This window comes from Myripristis murdjan, chromosome 1, assembly GCF_902150065.1.
Source record: "Myripristis murdjan chromosome 1, fMyrMur1.1, whole genome shotgun sequence".
Classification (NCBI taxonomy): Eukaryota; Metazoa; Chordata; class Actinopteri; order Holocentriformes; family Holocentridae; genus Myripristis; species Myripristis murdjan.
Window position 1 is genome coordinate 12,454,474 of NC_043980.1, and position 19,182 is coordinate 12,473,655.

General features: G+C 41.3%; 1 protein-coding gene across 1 annotated transcript in view; it reads right to left on the minus strand.

Annotated features, from left to right (window-relative positions):
• prkcaa (protein kinase C, alpha, a) overlaps positions 1-19,182 on the minus strand; it is a 213,788-nt gene that overhangs the window by 136,908 nt on the left and 57,698 nt on the right. The window lies entirely within an intron of this gene.

A 19,182-nucleotide genomic window follows, 5' to 3' on the forward strand; every position in this document is an offset into this window, starting at 1 on the left:
GGCTGACTGCTCTTATAGCACAGAACAGTGCCACCTCCTCCTCACTGAATTGACAGGATCTAAAGCAGACCTGCACCAAGCAGACACACACACACACACACACACAAACACACAGTGTGCGTGCATGTGCAAACACCAGCACACGCGTATTCACACTCATACTGTATGTACAAATGTATCACACATCACCACAATCATGTGCATCCACTCACAAACAGCACACATTTACCGCTGAACTTGCATGCACACACAGAGCATGCAGTGTAATTCTCATGGCTGAAGTGCCAGGTCACTGGATGCGCTGTAGTTTGCAGCACACAGCGAGCGGAGGAAGGCGCCTGCACCCGACTCTCAGTCTCTGGCTAATGCTGAGGGGAGAGATGGGGGAGGCGGCTAATAATAAATAATGGATACATGCTCTCATTGTTATGTTTTTGTATGTCTAGGCTGATAGTTGCTGGCATTAGATGTGTCTTGGTAAGTGCAGCTTCTCCCACTCTTTCCCTTTTGGTACACAAGCGTGCCCCTCCCTTTTTTCCTCCTCCTCCCAGGACTTGATATTTTCAAGGCCGACTCTCTTGCTGTGTGAGATGAGAGCGTTTGAACTGGTGGAGAGTTTTGATATGTCTTCACTTAGCGCAAAGTAACCCTGAGCAGACTCGATTAGCGGTTTGTGCTGCAAAAGTGATGTGATCATGATGCATTCTCATGGATTTTTCTATATTTTGCAACAGGTTTTTCAGTAGCAGAGTGAAGTGGTCTGCAGTGTCTCTTATGGACTCCCTCACATGCATCCACCAACAGATTTCTACTCCAACCAACAAGCTACACCCCCAAAACAATGGAATGTAATAATAATAATAGTAACATATCAAAATGGAAACAATCAATATTCTGTGCATACAATCAAATGTGAATGTCAGGACTTATAAGCACAGATAAAGGATTTACTAATTACTTTTGTTTTTAGTTGTTGCTGTGGATGATTTTATTTATATTTTTACCCTTTTCCATGTATTGTTAGGCTGCTACTTAATTTTTTCGTCAATTAGATGCTGCTACACCCTGCACACTGCTCCTTTAAGAAGTACTTTTGTGGGAGGACCGCTCCTAATTACCTAAATCCAGGCCTGTTTAACAGGCCTGTGAGTAACAGCACTGCTGTTATCATCATGATGATTAGTATTCATCAGTTATAAGCCCTGCTGTTTTGCTGTACATATATCCACCTTCTGTTCATTAGAGCTGCCTCCCAGCAAAACATGAAATTATAAACAAAAGACTGCTACTATGGAGTTTAACACTCTAATAGATATGTGAAATAATAGCTAAAAGCATGTTTTTCAATTATAGCTAAGTTACAGTGAGGAGTACCATGTAATTCAGGTTTGAATGACCTTAATATGCAGAATTAATGAGTCAAGTTCAAGGAAAAAGGGGATAAATTCTGTCTTCTCACAATGGACATGATTGTGATAGATTTGTGTACAGAAGAAGAAAGAAATCTATGCATGACTCCTGTGAGTGGCATAAGATGACAGAATGTATAAAAAAAATCTGAAAATGTGAAAAAGTGTCTCCATATTCTCTAAAATGTCAAGCTTTTTGTTGCATGGAACTCTATAATTACCACAGCGGTGTCTCTCACCGGTGAGGCTAAAACTTGGTTTGTCTCTTCTTTTTATATTCCCTGTCCCTTTCCCTCAGCTCTTCCTCCCATGTCTCTCACTTTGGTACATATTTTTCTCCCTGGCACCTGGCCAGCAGACAGGAGCTTAAGAAACATCTGTAGCCCTAAATATAACTACTTAAGTGACTACAACTTTATGTTCTTCCACTCACACACTGTATGCTGTGCTGCCTGACTGACGCTGACTGTCTGTATGGAACCTCGGATCAATATGGAGGGAAGGTTGGAGAAATGTCTTGGAGAAGGAGGCTTCCTTAACGGTACAATTTGGTGCAAAACATACTGTTCACGTTCACTCCAAGTTTGATCAGTTTGATTAAAAAGCAAAGTATTTCCTGAGAGGATAGTCATTCTCTCATATCATTTAACAACTGAAATGCAATGCACCAGCATTTTGAGTGTGTGTGTGTGTGTGTGTGTGTGTGTGCGTATATATGATTGAACATAAAGCTACCTACACAGGTCTTTAGTCAAGGACAATGCTTGGATCAATACCAGTTATTCTGTTTGGATACCCCACGCTGTTACCAACAACTTTGGTGATATTTACCTTACTGAGTTTCCCATAATGGCTGTCACAGCATAAACAGCAGACCTGGCTAATTTGGCAGCTGAATGCACTGCAAATATCTGATTTATTGTTGTGTGCGAGTGATGTGTCGCCACTTTTGACACTGTTTAGGAGCCTGCGGTGAGATCAATCAAGAACACCTCGGCTATCTTTAACATCTATTTATATACAGGAGTCTTTCTTTGGAGCAAGCAAGCAGCGACGCCATGCTGAACATCCAGCAAACCACGTTCTGTTACTGTTGGCTGCAGCACACTGAGAGTGTGGAGGGGAAAGGATTAAAACTCTTTTTCAGAAGATCATACGTCTGCAGGCTGATCTCACAATGCACATACATCACATCCTCCACTATCTTCGAAAAGCTCCATTGAGGTGGACATGTGCTGACATGATGGTATTTGCATGCACTTTAATGATGGTAAATCAATAACACTGCCTCCAGTATGCACACACACACACACACACACAGAGACACACACACATCACAACAACTCCACCCTCACTGATCTTTTCCCCCCAGGAGCTACTCTCCAGTCCACTCAATAACCAACATCAGACCATAAACCATAACTCACGCCACCACCCACCCACAAACCAGACAGGTCATCAATCCCAGTGATTCATTAAAATAGCTCGATAATTCATACTAATGGCCATCAGTAGTCTAAGACAGCCAGGTCCACCCTAAAATATTATTCCTAGCATCAAATATCTCCATCACAAAGACTGGCTCCACATATCACAAATACTGTATTATCCCATATAGTGGGCTTACAAGTACAGTAACTGTGAATGCAGTATGTGTTGTTTTAAAGTGAAAATCAGCAAGATTCTTGTTTTTTGTGTTACTTTTTGGCAATAAAAAGTCATAGTTTTGCCACTCTCAGCAGACACAATAATAAAGATACTCGATTTAAACTGCAGCTGGTAAACAGTGGCAAAACCTGCAATGCAATACAACAGAAAAAGAACCAGATCTGCATTGCTGCTCTGCAACCTGGAGTGTTTTTCATCTTTGGAGGGTAATGCCTACATTCATTCGACTTTTAGCTTAAAAGTAGCTACTTTCCTTTTTAGCACATTTGCCTTCCTCTGAGCGATTTCTGATGATGATGTTGAGTCGCTGCAGGTGGCACTGTTGTTTTTGTTTGTTCGCCCACGGCGGCTGACCCTGCTTGTATGGTAACTATGACTAGTTCTTCCAAAGAGACCGTTGTTTCTGTTTCAGAAAACTTATAACAAATCAGCTGTTGTGAACCAGAAGAAAGACGTGGTGTTTAGTACCGCAAATCAAAGCTTTCATACACTGGCTACAGATTAATTCACTAATGTATGGTATCAATCACCAATGCAGAACACCAAAATGTGCACTTATTCATATTAAAAAGTTTTGGGGTGTTGCGTTAAATAAGCCAAAGTCCATGGCAGTGAACTCTGATGAACCGCATTTTCAGTGAGCTCAGGCCAGTTGGAGCTGTTGTCTCAGGTCTACTGTAACTATTTCATAACATCCATTTTCAATTCTTCTTGAAGCATTAAGGGAGAAAAGGGTGTGAATTCCTATTGCCCCATTGCCTCAGCATTGAAGCCAATTGCACGAGCGTGCAGGAGGGTGAGAGGCACTTGGAGGAGGTACTGAATCTCAAGTGGGAGGGAGAAGATGTATGAAAGTTACTTTCACAAACTTTAAGTCTGCTCTATTGTTCTGGACCTAAATGCATAGTGTGCTGTGCTTCTATTTATCTCCTCTCTCCCTAACTCTATAGCCTGTCAACTCCAAGTTTGTTAGACACATCAGTCCCTACCAAGAACACTGCTGTCTGGACTGAATTGTTGGGGCAACTACTTTCTGTTACCTAGACACTATTGAAAAGTGTGTCGACCCGAGCTTTATGGAATGGGCACACTTGTTAAGAATGTGTGTGTGTGTGTGTGTGTGCGTGAGAGAGAGAGAGAGAGAGAGAGAGAGAGAGGGAGACAGAGGGAGGTCAAGGGAGGCAGGGCTGAAAATGAAGAAGGCTGAAGCTCAGTCTCCATGGATACACTTTCACACTGTTCTCATTAGAGCTCGGCTGCCTGTGATTGGACGACCCAGCGGTCATGTTCTGGGGCCGGGGCAACACTTAGAGGTTCACCACATACATCACACTCTGACGGCATCTTGAAATAACATCTCCATTAGGGGGCATGAGGGCAAATGAAGCCTCATTGTAAAAGTGCTACTGTCAGAAGATAAAGTATACTCTATATTTCAAAGATGTTAAATTCCCGTTAACCAAAAAACATTCAGCTCAGCCTTCTGTTGGGAAAACAACTCTATATATAATACTTTAAGGAACTTACTAAGGCAGGCTGTTACACTGAAAATGACAGAGAACATTACTGGATTACAACAATGACTTTTAAGACTAGTTTGTTTAAAAAGGAAAAAAAAATAACTTGAACTTGCAGACTCATAGTGTGTCTGTGCTGTGCAGGCACATGTTTCAAAGAAAAGGTTTTTTCATGCTTTTCTCTCATTTTTTTCATAGAATTGAAAGATTTGCAGTCCTTCTTTTTCTAAGAGGGTTTTATGACCCAAATCCACTGTACAGTTTCCGAAATGCACATTTGCCAGTTGGAAAATTGGTCTGTTTTTCCTCAATCCATAAGTAATTAAATTTCGGAGATTTGGGGTGCTACCTCTGACAGCGGCTTAGGCTCTCCAAAAGGACGAGACCAGCAATGCCATGGTGACTTCAATAGGTTGGTGAGGATAAGTGGAGACATTTGTCTGCCTGTGACCTTATCATTTTCCTTCTCTCCAGACAAGAGCAATTATGTAGAGAGTGAGAACGTAATGAGGGTTTTCAAATCAATACTTATCCAATCCTTAACATACCTTCCAGCAGAGCACACAGCAAAATCACTTGTTCTTCCAAAGATAACATGTTCCAGGCTCTCCCTCTCCTGCAATCCAATTTCTGCCAAATCATGCCCAGGTCACGGGTTCATAGGAACAATTGAAAAAAGAAAATAAAAAACTATCAAGTGTGTTGATGTGATTTTTTTTTGTCAAGGTGTCTCACTGGAACAATGGGGCCTGTGGGGTTGAAATTTTAAGCGACAACCACTGATAGGCACCATAGCCCACTGTTGGCCTTCATAAATGCCTACCTTCACCCGAATCAGGATCTTTTAGTCATTTCTGAATATCTGCGAGTGGGCACATCTAACACTGCACCCAAACAACAGACCTATGGTGGTGAAAGACCAAACTGAGGGCAATCATTAAGCAGTGACTAATAAAAAGGTCTGATGACAAAACGATGTCTGTGTTAAACTGCCGGGATAAAGCTTTTCTACTTTCCTGCATGTAGTTACATCTGCAAAATTATAGTTCTAGGATCCTAGTGATAACATATATATAATCCCCTGCTGGAGGTTTCTCCTCCTTGGCCGAGGTAACAATCAATTCCTGGATTATATATTGTAAATTAAAGTCTTGCTCTGTCTCATGTAACAACTTTTGTCTTAACATGTCTTTCATTGCTATGCTGAAACAATCACAATCTAAAGAATATGAGTGTTCCAGCTCCCAAAACCAACTAGTACAATGTCAAATGTGCACATAGGATTGCACATGGCATCTGATTTGTCTCAGAGATCATCATGGTGTTCATAGGGATATATATTTAACAAACAGAATTACAAATCTTTAACAACTTTACATTTTCAAAACCACTGAAAGATGTGAGTCACACTAATTAAGCAGCAGCTCAGCGGCTAAGCAGCAATGGCATAATTTAGAGAAGGATATCTATATGCATGTAGTCGTTAAACTTGAACTAACCTACATAAGGCTCCTAGCCTGCCAAGAAGAAGTTTGCCTGTGATGGTGTGAAGTGCTCTTATAGGAGTGAGAAGGATAAAGTGGTTACATGGGGGCTGACCTAGGTTTGACCCAGACTGTGTCTACCCTGCACTTGCACAGTCTAGAGAGGGGAGGAACGCATATACAACAGAATAACACCTACAGTCCGGGGTACAGCCACCTACTTTTTCAGGACAACAAACATATAGTCATTTTAAACTAGCAAATTTGCACTGGCAATGGGTTTGCAATGGCAATGTGATGATAAGATTATGATGACAAAATTAAAGGTCAACAAGAGTCAGGATGTCATCCCAGCATCATCACATCCATACACCGTTTCTGCATTACGACTGTATTCCCTATCATCATAACTTACAGGGCTGAAGATTGAGGCTGACAATATTGTGCATCTCTGTGATATAAGCATTGGCCAAGTCCATAACAGCGGGGTCATTCATCATCTAAGTAACGCCATGGTGGAGTTATAAAAATGAAAAATGAATACAGACATTATTGTGCTGCTTGATTTATTCCTCCTCAGGCCGAGCCAACTCCAACGTCACCGTCTTTAAAGTAAAAACGGCTATTGCGGACAAGTCTGGGTAACTGCGGACATTGTTTAGGTTCCTAAATCCCCTCTGTGCCATCCAGTAATTACAGAATAACTATGATTATCATATAAAATCAATACACCTTGAATTTTACATCATGTTTTTCATTGAGATGTAAATAAGTGCAATCAGTGGGACCGCTTGGCTCTCTCTAAAGAATAAGTAATGACTCAAGTTAATGTAAACCAATCCACTCTGCAGCAATTCTGGCCCTCGTGAGTTTCAATATTGTGACATATTGAGAAAAATATGGGAAAGAATGTTATTGTACTATTACAAACAGGTGGATGACGCATCACTAAAATTCAAGAACATATGATGGCAGTCCTCAGTTTGTGGATATGAACAGCTGATGTGTCTTAACAAACCTGGCTGTCTCTCCAGTATTCAACAGGCACTTTCTTTTCTTTCCGTTTTTGACTGGGAACTGATAGTTTCATCAGTGAGACATCTGCTCAATTTTGTGATAATGTCAGCTTGTTAGCTGGCTAACCTCTGCATGACTAAATGTCTGTGGAAATACTCAGTCATCCAGGTCATAGGATATCATGAATATTAAGTCATGGGCAACTGAACTTTTCATCAGAACTGATAAAGCCTTATCAAAGTCAAGTGGAAGACATGAAGGAGAACAGTCATCAGAACGGATGATGCCTCTTGCCTGAGTGGTGAAATATCTTCAAGACAAGCAAGTTCAAGTTACTATTATTAATATCTCTGCATACTTAAAAAAAAAAAAATAATAAAATAATAATAATAATAAAAATGCGCAGGGTGCCTGGTCTTTGATAGCACCTTTTGTACTCTGTGGGCGATGACCAGGCACCCTACTGATGGGTTTAGTTACTCTTTGACCCTGTGTACACTTGGTTTACACATTTTTCGGGAAATCCCATGACAAGTAGAAAGCGCTAAACACCGTACAAGTGTAAACGACCTCAAAGCCACATTGTGATGTGATCACTCAAACCACTTGCCAAGGTAATCTGGGATGCATTTAACCATATATCACATGTATTTTAAGCAAATGTTTCCCGGCGCGTCCCTGACAACGAAGTGATGTAGGCAGTAACAGGATCCGAACGCAAGCGGTCAGCCAAGACACTTTCAAGACACGTGATAAAGACAGGTGTGAAAGGTGATGTGTCTCGGCTGTGCGTTTGTGCTCAGATCAACTGAAGCAAATATTAAAAACCAAGTATAAACAGAGTCATAACACACTCGCTGATGTAGAAACTAGTGTTAGTAGTGGCTAACAGCTATGTCAACATCAACATAAGTTGTTTAGCTAAATGACTTGTGAATTTAGAAACAAGCATGCCATATCATTAGTTGTAAGAGCGAATTGACCTTCAACCACAACACAACAATATTTATCTCTCTTTCTCTAGCTTTGCTGTTATTTATGCAGACATTATTTGCACACACCAGTTCTCCAGTGGACGTCCATGATGGGAGCAGTGGTGATTGCTGGGAGATTTGCAACACAACTGAAGCCCATATAGAGCAGTAAAACTGTGCAGCCTGGGCACGTCTGCAGTCTCCTCATGTCTCAGCCCTACACCCCGCACCACCATCAGCCATTAAGAGTCATAAAGCCAAAACGGTAGAAGATCACAGCCACGACCAACACTTTTCATCTTCCGCTTCACCTCATTCGTGTATCATATAACATACAACACTGTAACAGATATAACATGGGTGCTACTTAGTGGCACTATTCACAGTCAGCTCCTGTCAGGCTCTGAGTTTGTGTAACTGTCAAAATGTCTGGTAGCAAAGTGGAGTTTGACAATTATTACGTAGCAATATATAATAAGGCCACCAGAATTTAGACTCTTGCATTTCAGGTGATGGTAAGAAGTGTTCTTCCCTTTTTCTCGGTATTGACAAACTTAGAAATTCTACAACATTGCAGCACGTAGGAATGAACACTGCTATTGGGACATACCTGGGAAACTACATGTACCGTAATGGGGCAAACCAACAGTGTGAGTTATGTGTCAAATTTAGCAAGTTAAAGGCCACATAATGACGTGTCTGATCAGGTGAAATTCTTGAAAATTGCAAAATAAAAGGTAAATTTAAGAGTGCTGAAGATGAAAACTGCAAAACATAATGAAAAGGAACTGCACTGCAATAAAATGAAGAACAAAATTAATCTATATGTTGCAGTAAGGCATCGTAATACGCCATGTTTCACAACACATGCAGCTCAGATATCATGGTAGTGCTATGCTCAAGAGTGTTCAGCTGATTCTGACCTCCATCATTAGCAGTGAAATAGGAAACATGCCCCTCATTACTGAAATTAAGCTCTTTAAGGGGAGCTTTGTAAGTCATGGGCTCTTGGGAATTCCTGGGCGCTGAGTGTGTAGAGGGGCGTGTAGGGAGAGTTTAAGCCAATTCCACAGGCTGTAATAGGCTTGTGAAGGAAGGTTAGTCACACTTGGCTGAGCTGCTGCAGGCAGGGTGAGGATCAGTCTGCAGGGTAACACGCGCACGACACACACATATAGGAGTATATGTGCACACACGTACAGGCACATTCATTCATGTTAGTGCATATGGTGTTTGCAGAAGAGAAGAGAAGAGAAGAGAAGAGAAGAGAAGAGAAGAGAAGAGAAACCGTACACCAAGGCTGAAACAACAGCATTAGTGGCATTACCTCTTGCAGCATGCTCAATAACTAATCAAGCGGACAGTTAAAGTGAAGCTCACGACTATCCACCAGCTTAAAGACTTTTACCCTGCCCAGCCTGCCGCCTTGAAATAAGCAAAGGGGGGGGCATACTGGGAAACAAAAAAGGTGGTCTGTTTCCAAAGCAGCAAGTCAAGCCATAATGATGTTATCTTATTAAATAGCCTATCTTATGGCACGAATTGAAGCCTTGGGCATGTAATTGAATGAATCCACTCTGGCTGAGGCCAGAGATCGGTGTACGCACGGCAGGTAGCAATGCATCCACACTGGGTATACAGAGATGTAAACCAAGCGGCACTTGAGCTGCCTAATGTCTGACCAGTCTCCCTTATTAATACATGCATTTATGTAACAAGACGCTCAATTCAATCATTAATGTAGTCAGATCATCTACTCCATCAGGGGAAAATCTGTGGCGGCAGACGTTTCTATCGTGTTTCTCCACACGCTGCCAACATAAACTGCCAATATCAACTACAGCCATAATCTGGTTATAACTACAAGTGGGTAAAGAGTTCAAGGTCACAATTTCAGGACACAGTAACAAAACTCCCCCACTCCAGTATTAAAGAAAAAGAAGTATCCAATCCTCAACTGTACAGGAAATTTTCTGTCACGGCCAATTTCATGTCACGTTCATATGGTGAATCTTTTGGTCAAAACTTTGGTTCATATATATTATTTTACAAGTTTGTAAAAACGTTATCTGACTTCCTGCCTTAACCTGGTTACAATCACTAATCTGGTTTCATGTGTACATGTAAACATATGACATTGACTCTATTGTATGGTCCAGCTAAATTTCAACTTCCTGTATTTCCAGTAGTCTGGTGTCAACAAACAGATAACACCAAAACTCACCTTAGTGCAGGCTAAGAGCTGCTGCACTGACACTTGGCGGGAGGCAGTTTTGTGTATATTCTTTATGCAAAGAATATATATCTTAACAGGTCATTTTATCAAATAACAAAACCAAAAATCTTATTTTCCTAAAGAAGAGTGGAAAAACTCTTAATAAGGCTTGTTGAGATGGGTGTTTTTTGTTGTTCTTTTGGAGGATACATTGCCTAGTGAGAAGTTATGGAGAAGTGCAAACATTTTCTACCTCATACTTATTAACGAATCAACTGAATTGAGCCCTTATTTATTTATTTATTTATTTTGATTATATTATTCATAAACAGTGATTAAACACTGTAACATCATCAAAATGTAATTTATGAATTCTGTCACTGCTGATTTTTGCTGCTGTAAGATTATGGCCAAGGCTTATTTTCCCTACCTATGACTGCACTACTGTATGTAGTCTACAGACATTTATATAACCAAGGTCCAATAGGGAAAAAAAGCAAATTTGTTCTAGGTTACCTCGATTATCTTTGAACTGACTGCCAGGTACAAAAGCAACTCAAGTCTTTTCAGCTATACCTATAACAGTCTCAAAACACTGACGCTGACTATCCCCTCAGATAGAGGGCTGAGACCTTGGGGAGATGAAGTTAGAAAGCAGAAAGTGTGTGGGAAATTTTCATCCAGCGTCTTTTGCTATGCACACACTGAAGGTGGGCATGGCGGATCCCACTTGTCATAAAAACCCAAAGTTCATCTGAAAGCTTTAAAGGCTGAACACTGAAAACAAGGTTTTCAAAGTTCATTCCTCTTGCATAATTCTGTGAGTTACTTTGAGCTTTTATAAATATGATCCAATTAAATACACAATAACATGAGTTTAATTCCCTCACAAAGTTACTGAGATCCTGAATAAACATCTCTGCTGATCACTCAGTGTAGTTTTAGGTCTTGAAGGCTGTTGCAGTGCCTCTGCTCTTACAAAAAAATTTTTGGCCAGCCTCTGCATTCAAAATGGCATTTTGGTTCCATCTGTTAGAAAAGCCTTCAGAGTTTACCAAAGATGATGGGGATTTGAAAGACTTAATAAAAGCTTAACTGAAGGAACATGGAGAGCTGATGTTATGACAGCTGTCCAGGGGGAAAATACATAGGTGTTCTCTTCACTGACAGTTGGTGGGTTGAAGAGAGGAGTCATACACATGTATAATGGGCGCTTGTGAAGAGGAGTGGTTAAGAGGCGTGACATGCAGTCATGTCATTTGCAGGCGACACTTAAATCAAGTTTTGTGAAACAGGCTGGACAGAAGCAGTACGGCAGAGGGTTGGGGACACTTGGAGGTGAACAGTCTTCTGCACACATTAATCATCTCATCCTCTATTCAAACGGTGACCTATGATGGCAAAGGCTATGGGAATAATTGAAGCAAGATAAAGTGCTAAAAAAGGTCAATAGCTTAAAATTCATGAGCATGCCATTAATCATTTACAATAATGCATGAAGTTTTACTGTAGGCCTCATAACAGTCTCTACAGCAAACATTGGCCTAAGCATTTTGCTGTGTCCTCAAGCAGAAGTTCCCACAAACCTTCTGTCCGCACAAACCACTGTGTAAATCTGTTGCGGGGCTCGTGGGGCCTGTCCGCCCTGCACACACACCTCTGTCGTCAAAGCACAGAGTTCATTATCTTCTGGTCTCCCTTGTTAAAGTGACTGCTTTTACTTTTGTTATGGTCAGCCTGGTTGTGACAAGATCAAGTTCACCATCTATTTCCTCCAAAGTAATGAGCCTTTTCCAGTGATGCATCAGATGGTGCTTATTGCACAGGCATTGTTTGCACAGAGGGCTAAATAAGAAGATCCAGTCACGGTAGGAAATTATTGGGCCGCCTCCACTTTTTAATTCATTAGCCCTCCTTCTGATTGAACTAAGCCTAATCCACGCAAAAGCTGAGCTTGGATGCAGTGGGATGTTCACACATCTAACAAGATTGGCTCTGCATCCTAAATGGCCTGTGAGTGATTTGGCTGAGACTGCACCTGTGATGTGTGTGTGTGTAGCCTGTTTAACAAACACACTCACCTCTTCGAAATGCTGCTGACCTATACAGCATCTTGACAGACGCCTGACTGGCTCCACTGAAGTACACAAGGGCTTTTCACACACCACTGGATCTTGCTGAAACACTGCCTTGTGTGTGACTTAAAAATAAATGAGAGAATAGCCACAGGAAGCCGAACAAATGATGAAGATCTAGTGCAAAAACACAACTGTAACAAGCAGCGCACATAGTTAATGTTGTAGCTGCTCGCGTTTACTATAAAACACAAATGCATCTTTAAAAACGAATCAACTACGCTGATATGGATTTCTAGAAAACTATAATCTTCTAATATCAGTCTGAGGTAAAAATGGTAACTGTTTGGGATGCAAAGTACAAAGAGAAGTCAAACAAAAGCTCCTCTGACATTAGGCAAATGCCCTCTGTCCACTGTACAAACCAGGTGGGCCACTGTTCATCACTGATCTTTCTTCACTCCATGCTTTGTGTGCATCCTGCAGTCAGTAAGCTTGCAATGGTTCAACAACCCATGGTTCAGTTTGTATTGCAGTTTTTGGGTGCATTGTCAAACGTTACATATTCTCCTCCACACACTATTTCCATACTGTATTCTTGCTTCTTAGCTCTGAATTCCCTTCCGTTCCCTCTCTCCAGTTCCACCTGCGTGACTGTAATTGGTATACTGACAGTTCACTGGACAGCAACTCTCCAGGGAAGGAGAGAGGAAGTCCTGCATGCACACAACTTTTGTTTCCGTGTAGAACTAAAATCCTGTGGCTTATATGTGCAAACCGGGCTGAGCTTTGTGCACTGAACGGTTTGGTTTTGCAGCCCTAGTAGACAGATCTTCCACTTACGTGAAACACTAGTGAGGGACAAGTCAAATAGTTTCAGGGTGTTGATGGATACAAGCACAAGCCGCTATATATTTTTGAGGCTGCATGGAAACAGCATGATCAATGCTTCCCTTCTCCAGGTGTGGTCTTTTTAGCCAGCAAACACATGAATAATAGGTTTTGTATTCTGGATGCATCGACAATAACCTGTTCAATCGGGGAGAATGTTGAATGACAGAATTGTGCATTCGGGACAGGCTCCTGGTCTGAATTACACTTTAAATTTTCCATTCTCTTGCTGCAATAGCCACTCCATGCATGTGGTATTTGAAGCTTGCAGCTCCCTAGGTGAGGACAGTCCTTGAAAAGCACAAAGGCCTGGGAGGTGTGAACATTTGTTCTCCCACCGAGAAGCTCTGTGAGCCCTAGAGAAATTGTTTTGCTGGCTTATGAGGAAGATCACAGATGGAAGGAGCTGTTCTCTTCAACACGTCAACACTTGCAGTCAAGCACATCTGTGGATTAACCTGACCAGCTGGCCTCCTGCCAACTCTCACAATGTGTCTCTTCAGCCACTTCAGCTTCAATGTCTATGGACACTGTGTACCGTGAACGTCCCTGAGGACACTTTGCAATGCTACAGCTCAATCATCTAAAGCATAAATACATCAGTTGAATGTTAAAACAGAAAACAAATACATATTTTTTTTTTACTCTAAGGTTGCAGTGTTGACTGAAATATAACTGAAATTATGTTGATGATGTAATTGCTACTAGAATGAGAAAAGCAACAGGTATTTAGGTACATTTTAGGCCAGAGCATTTAATTTGAGGACTATAAAGTCACTTTGATATCTAACCTGGTTAAGAGCAGCCTCTCTCACACAAACATTTGTCTGTAAAAAAAAGTGCAATCCAATGAAGTGTATGTCAAGCTGACAAAAAAAACAAAAAAAAAAAAAAAAAAAACACCTTCAACTCAAACAGGAAAGCGTTCTTTTGTTCTACTGAAAAAATGGTGCAAAAACTAATTTTAAGTGAAATGCTGCCTCCAGACAATCAACACAAAGAAGCATACTATGAGCAGGTTTCTACTTTTAGTCACTGTAAAGACATGTAAAGGGAGAAGTGTTGATACTGCTGCCAGTGTTGTCTGATTGTAAAGCGAGCAGGGTAATACAAGGATCACTGGGTTTCAATCATATTTTATGTTCTTTCAGTTATACCTCAACTACAGAAATACAAAATACAAATACAATCACAATAGATTTTTTTGTTGTTTTTTTTTGTTCGGTTGGTTGGTTTTTCAGTCTGCTGCACATCATGTAACTATAGTGTCATTGATCTGGTAGAGGTCTGTCTGTCAGTGACGGGCTTCAATGGCTGTGCTGGGTCAGCAGGCTTGGGTTACTGTTTGGGTTAGTTCAATCTCTTCTAAAATGCTCCCAAGTCTCATTTTCCTTCGGGGGGAAATAATCTGAGACAATCCAATGATGCAATGGAAAGTTCAGTCAGTGCTCAGATAAGGGATAATAGGATAGGATATTTTTGCGTTTTCTTCTTTGCATTATTTGGCACCTCATGCCATTGGTGGGTGTCAGATTTTCAATTGCTGTCACATCAAAGCGCACAAAAATCATTACTATCACCCTTGGAGGTAAACGCGAAGAGCAATACAACTGAGCTATTGTTACAGAATGGTGGGTTGTGGTGGGCGATGACCCTGTTGTGATGAGGTGATTTTCTTGTTGTGTGTGTGTGTGTGTGTGTGTGTGTGTCCGGTGTAACAGAGCGTGGTGTAAACATAAGTTAAAGGTGAAGATGAAGTGAAATTCAGTGTGTCGTTCTCAGCCCTGCTCTCTGAAACGGAAAGATAAGCACTGACGAATTTACATAATTTCTGTTTAGACACTTTCCACTGTGTTGTGAGGCGAGTTTGACAAAAAAAAAATCCACTGAGGTGACGCACTCTCACAAAAGACGGTTGAAAGAGGAGGCAAAGACCTCTGAGTAGCTGCTGCTCTAACAGCATCTTTGCACTGTTTTTCATTTTCAGTCTATTTTTCCCAATCCTCAAGGGGAAAAACATAAACATTTGAATAAAATCGTACTTATTTTATTTCCCTAAAAAAATACCAACTGCCCTCAGTGTAATCTCTCTAGATCTATAAAGATTAAACACTGATTTATAGTTTTATTTGACTTCAGAAGTCATTTGAGATCTGAGGAAAACTTTATTTCATAGACACAGTGCAGCTAAGAATCTAAAAAGGGTGGCTTCAGCTTAAGAAAGTACTATAACTATATCAACTACTGTGATGTGGGTTTTTTAATAAATGACCCCCCATACACACATACACACACACACACACACACACACACACACACAAACTGACAGACACAAAGACTCCTAATCCACTTTGTTTATCTATAAAAACCTGCCCGTCAGTGCCAAATTGAAAATCCTACATGTTACCCTTATTTTGACAAAACAAAAACAGTTCAGACAGGGCCTTGCCATCAGCAACTGTGCTGAAAAAGTTCAAGTGACTCATTTTTATCCACCGCCTGAAGCAGATGAAAGAGCTTTTTTTTACATAATCTGTTCCTATTTACCCACAGAGGGATCGCAAACCAACCTCCGAGCCCTCCTCTCAGCAGGCACAGAGGGCCGGGCCCAGCTTCCTGCTTTAAGCCCTGGGCTACAGCACAAGGGGAGACACAGCTGGCCTTTATTTAGACAGCCATTCCACTGAAGAGACACAGGGACTCACATTAGCAAAGCATCCACAGTAGGGCTTTTTGTTCTGTCCAAAATTTCTGCTCCTTTGAGATTCTGATAGACCGTGCATGTTTGTAGACATTCTAAAAATGTTAACGTGATACTTTATGGATCCCTAAAGGGAAATTCTCTTCTGTCTTGACCCCCGCTGTGGGGAGGTCAGAGATCAAGGTCAGCTACAGCAGCCGGGTTGGGATTCGTTGCCTTGCTCAAGGACACTTGAGCAAGGCTGAGCGAAACATTACAAACAACTGGGTTGTCTGGTTGAAAGAGCCCTCTGCACATCTGCTCTGAGAAAAGGGGAGTATAATCCCGCAGAGTCACATGTAGACTAATGCAGAGGTTCTCAATCTTTTCAGCTTGTGACCCAACCCAAACCCAGGCTGCATCTGCAGAGTGATGAACAGTCCACCTCAAGAATGACCACTTGTTCGGATTGTTTCATTTGCTTAATTATCAGAGGAGGCGTCGTGTTTTAAAACTACTCAGTATTTCACAAGAAAACAGAAAAAAGAGCATATGAAAAAAATAACCATATTCATATTAAAAATGCTTTTCTTTCCCTCATATGTGACCCCTGCAAAATGATCTCATGACCACCTGAGGGGTGCCGACCCCCAGTTTGAGAAGCACTGGACTAATGTGGGTGAATTAAGTGAAGTAGGTGACATAGCTACCTCTAACTGGTCTGCTTCACTAAACTGGACATAGCTAGTGTTAGTTTGCTGTGGGCATTTACAAACAGATTGAGATATGCAGAATTAAGTTATTCATATTACAGGAACTTGCATCGTTATCATAGCAGTTAATCCTCCCAATTTTTTTCACAGCTGAATTACCACAATAAGTCATGGAATGGCATTTCAATCTAAGTCACATCCTGTGTTATACTGTTTATTTAGACTATGACCATGAGGGACCATGAGAAATATGCAGATGGATCGTCTACTTACTTTAGTCATTAATCGAATTAGACTTTACAAATTACTGGTAATCATGTTAGGATAACTAGGTTGATATTGCTAGTCAAAGACTTTCAATTACACACTATGTGCAGTCTTTCATCAGTGAACTTGTAGCCAGGCATTATCCTCGCTGAGACATGAAGTAACTGATAGGGTTGAGTCTTAATGGGATTTCAAAAAGGCAGGGCTAATCCAAAGCACAGCCGGTAACCTCTCTGCAGGCCAAGGAAAACACACCCCAGGGAGGCAGAAACTGACATCTCCATTTGCAGTAAAACAATGTGTTTATTGACTAAAAGATCTCCTTGTTGAGCACTAAAAACAGCCTTGTGCTTGGAACAAAACCTTTTAAATAGTCGGACATTTTTGAGCGTTTCTGACAGACAAGGCAACTTTATTTATGTAGCACATTTCACACACAGGCAATACAATGGGCTTCATGTGAAATGTGTTTAAAGTGCATTCAGCCAAGGATAACATACATGAACACACTAGTAGTGCAATGTACCTCTACTTAAAGAGGTATAAAAATCAAGTTAAAGCACTTGGGGCAGCAGAGCGGCACAGGGGTGAAATTACCCACCCACCACTACAGATCCCCAGGTTTGATTCCAACAGTGCCTCTGGCTGAGTCAGGCATCCCTACTGATGCGATTGGCTGTTTCCAGGGGTGGGAAGCTGGAATGGGAGTGTTTCCTTGCTGCTGCACTAGCAACTCCTATTGGTTGGTTGGGTTGCCTGATCAGCAGTGGTGCAATGAGGGTGAAATAGTGTGAACCTCCACGCATGACACCCTCTCCTACTGAACATACTCACTGTAAGGGAAAAAGCATCAACTGGCAAATGGTAGTCTAAACCCTCACCAAGCCTCACCAAGCCAACAGTAGAGGGCAGCAGCTACAGATGACAGTGGAACTGAAAAAAATACCACCCATGAGCCTACCTAGATCCCACTAGCTAACAAAAACTGAACATAATGATACAGGAAAGAAAGCAAAACACACACTATAGCAAGTTTGAGCAGGTCATAGCAAGCCTATCCATCCTGTATAGCCTCAGCCTTAAACGCTTTGTGCTCACAAGTGAAACACTCCCAAGAGATCATTATTAGGAAAAACATGGAGGACACCGTATGCGGCACACTTGGACAGCTGAATGTGCAATAGGTGTCAGGACAAAAAGTCAAATGGTCAGTAACACGGACAATGACAATAACATAAGAAACCGATGAGGCAAGAACAAGACAATGCAGCAAAGAAACAAGGTCATGACTGGTGCAGATGTCCACAGAGACAATGGCAGTGCCCATTATTTTTTGGGATTTTAGATTCACCCCACAGCAATATTGTCAGCAAGGGTGGTAGGAGCTGAGAGTTGTCGTATCTATGACCCTTTCCATATAGCTTGCTGAGTTTAAAAAAAAAAAAAAAAAAAAATCACAAACCTGTGGCTGACACTGTGGACCAAAATCAGTTTTCACGTCTTTCCAAAGTGTGTAGATGAGGCAGGTGTCAATGGATATTTGCTTTAAGCCATCCAGTAATTTCCCCAGTCTTGAAGATCAAGGAGTCAATTTCTAGCCCTTTAATGATTCAGTGATATGTGGCGGTATTTAAACCATCCCACAATGGGTTAACACCTTACCACAGAGACAGAGACGGACATCTTTGTGTTGAGCCAAAGTACCGTAACAGATAAAGTCAATTTAGGGTAGCACTGAGAATCATTCCGCAAATTCAATCTTGAAACCGCTCAAGGATTTCACCATAAAGGCCAGGACCCAGTCATCAATATCATATGGATTGGAGAAAAGTGCTCTGCAACTAACAGATTAACTGTGGTTGCAGATGGCAAAGCTGTTTTTTTTTTTTTGTTTTTTTTTCATATTCTGTTTTGACCTGGGTCATCTCGAGAGCATTGATTTTGTTTTGCTATTTTGTGCATTGCCGCTCATTCCCTCAGATTCCCACAGGAGCTCAGTATACGCTTGATTTACTTGCTTATTATATGGCCCTGCTTTCCTCCTCCAAAACCTCTTGAGACTTTCAGATAGTTCAGAGAAGCCATAATAATAACACTGAAATGGGCATTCATTGGCTTTTTTTTTCTGCAGTGGGTCATAACACAGTACCATCCTCCTCTTACTACTAGGTTCAACACTCACACGCTACATCACAATCGACGGGCACTGTGACGGGAGAGAAATTGGCAACAGGAGGTCAGCTGGGGCCTTCTAATTTATCTGTCCATCCAA